Below are 3,184 nucleotides of genomic sequence, written 5' to 3'. Positions count from 1 at the left end.
ACACACACACACACACACACACACACACACACACACACACACACACAGCCTGATCCAGAACATATTTGATTTTAAAAATGTGCCATTTGCAGATGTCACCTGAACTTTCAACAAAGTTTCTTCTCTATTATTTGTTCTGTTTTACCTAATGAGAAATCCCTGACATGGTCTGTAGCAGCAAAGGCTGATCACATGACTTTTTAGATAGCAGAAATGTGTGCCAAAAGCTCTGAAACCTCCTCAAAAGCTTCTTTGTTAAAACCAGGCAGGACTGACTCAAGGTCTTTCACAGTCAGACAGTCCACTGTTGCCATCTATTGGTATCTCATATACATGGAACATGGAATGATGATTACCAACCATGCAAGGGAACAAATTTTGAAAACTATATAGCAGCATGCAATTGATATAATATTTTTTTTAGACTGCCAACAAACATGTTATAAATGGTCAGAAATCAAGTTTCAATTGCCCAAAGCAGTTTTCAATCAGGGAGCCTCAGCAAATTTTCAAAGGGCCTTAAAATGACTTTTTTGACGATTTCAAAGAAAACAAAACAAGCATTAAAATATGACATTTCTTATTTTATTTAACTCACTCAACAACAGTTTTTCCATCTGAGGAGCCATATACGACAAGTTCTATTTTTTTTCTTTAATCCTTATCCCTGAATTTTTACACAAATGCTTAACACAACAGCTGTGTTATAAATGCATTGGTTTCCTCATTATTCCTTCAGTTTCTCTCAATGGCCACAGCTGTGGTCTAATCAAACATATCTCTCATCAAAATGGCGCTTTTGTTTCCTCTCCCCACCCACTGCAGGCATCCTCACTCGCTCTGTTCCTCTCCAGATCCCTATCTCACTGGCTTTCTGTTGTTATACCCTTAATAGGTCGTTTTCAGTTTGCCTAACACTGTTTGCCAATTCTCTTTATAGCTATTGTTTGTTGTGATGCCATCTTCCACTTTAGCCAGGTGGCAGCAGTAACACCACTGAGATTAATGTCTTGGTTGTTAATTCACAGCAAGTTTATGTACTGTCTTTCTCTGTGCTGGTTGCGTAATTTGATACGGATTGGTCAGAATTTATTTTGAGATAGTCATTTGATACTGGGTCAGTCATAAAGACCATGAATCATGTTGTGATTTCAGAGAAATGCTTTTAAGGAGGGGTTTGACAAGCGGAGACACAACTACATTGTTTATTTCCATGAATTATGTTTTGAGAATGTGTTCTGTAAATATGCACAGGTCTGTGTCAAATGAAAGGTAATCCAGACTCCTGACGGAAACACGGATATTGCACATGCGTTCATTTCAGCCTTGTACTGCTGCCATTTTTGATTAGTCAGGACTCGATGTGCCTGAACTCTCACCTTGAGCTTTTGCCTGGGTGACTGGTTGCAGAAATCGAGGAAGACAAAAGAAAAGGCTTATTTTGAGTCATTTTAACTCCCTCCTGTTCATCCAAGCTCACACAATAATTTCACTTTTTATAATAAAACTATTCATCTTACACAACACATCACAACACATGAGTAAAGTGACAAGTGTTTTATTTCATATGGTGAATCTGACATGATTTATTGTGTTTTTAGCTGTTTAAGTATTAACCCTTCTTAGGAGATTAATACAAGTTCACAGAAGAATCAAGTCACAAATGCAGCACATTCAGCTTTACCTAATCGTCACACACTTACTGTATGGATCATAAAACGCAGAGACCATAGCAGGGTTGCAAGAGTACACGTACAAAGTTACAAACCTGCTCTAGATTTATTACCATGTGATAACTTACAATTCAGCAAATCAATAATCAGTAATAATGTCTTAAAGTATTGCATGTTCAAATATTTGTACACAAGTCTGTGTATGAATACATGTGAGAAAAACTGTGTCACAGCATGCAGTGGGTTTACTGGACTGTAAGATCCAGACACAGTATTTTGAATAATTCATTGTCTTCATGCCACTTGTAAAACATCATAGTAGAGGTATACGAATATTATGTGGCCTCTATAATCAGCCTACAGCATTCTAACAACATTCCACTTTTTATTATTTTGTTTTTGTTTGTTTATTTCATATTTTAATAATTGATGGAAGACGTATCCTGTAATTCTTAAAGCTGCTCTCAGTAAGTTTTGACTTAATTTGAAATGACAAACTGGCATACTACTCTAATTCTGTCATAAGACATACATTTTATACATACATTTCTGTATTTAGCTGGCTTTTTTTGTCCCAATAGTACCAGTGGATTTGGACTAGATGCATTAAGTTTGTTTAAATGCTGCTTCTTCAATCAAGCAGTTTGTTTATCTTTTGTTGCTTTTTTGTTTACGTTTTCTCTATTTCATAACACACATTCATTTATGGGGCATTTTTAGATTAAATCACAATAAATTGTTGTAGCCTACCATTCATTATTAGTAACTCAGTCAACTGTTTGACAAGGCTAGTCATGTGATGTCAATTTGTCAGCGCCCATGAGGGGGCGACCCGCTCCACACAGAATAAAAGCTTTTTCTAGAAGACTGGTTTGTCAGGAGGTCACAGACAAAAACGTCTCAGGTTACTTATGTAACCATGGTTCCCTGAGTAGGGAACGAGACACTGCGTCCTCTAGGGGTCGCTATGGGGAACGCCTCGTCGTGACCCGTGTCTGAAGCATACATTGAAAAAACACCAACTCGTTGGCCGGCGACAGCCATGACGTCACTACCGGTGCGACTATAGTATAAATAGGTGCCGGGAGCACACATCATTCACTTCTTCGTCTGAAGCTTGCGTCCGCAGCATGGCAAGAAACCTAGAGGACGCAGTGTCTCATTCCCTACTCAGGGAACCATGGTTACATAAGTAACCTGAGACGTTCCCTTTCATGGGAACTTCGAACTGCGTCCTCTAGGGGTCGCTATGGGGAACGGTATACCCACGCCACCATGCTGAGGGGAGTGCAAGCCAGAACCATGGCGAGCACTAAGTACCAACAATACCATATTGCTATGGGAGTCGCCCCTGGGACGTTAGACGGCTGTCAGTGACGTTAATCCCTACGGCCAAAGGCCTAGGCTACATACCCCAAAATACTTACCTATTAGGGCCAGACTCCTGGGCCCGGGGTAGAGCCCAAGGCTTGGAATCAGGAATAGATTCCTTTAAGGGAATACGACCAAGA

This window comes from Sinocyclocheilus anshuiensis, unplaced genomic scaffold (genome assembly GCF_001515605.1).
Source record: "Sinocyclocheilus anshuiensis isolate Anshui unplaced genomic scaffold, SAMN03320099.WGS_v1.1 scaffold603, whole genome shotgun sequence".
Taxonomy (NCBI): Eukaryota; Metazoa; Chordata; class Actinopteri; order Cypriniformes; family Cyprinidae; genus Sinocyclocheilus; species Sinocyclocheilus anshuiensis.
This window is presented reverse-complemented; position numbering follows the sequence as displayed.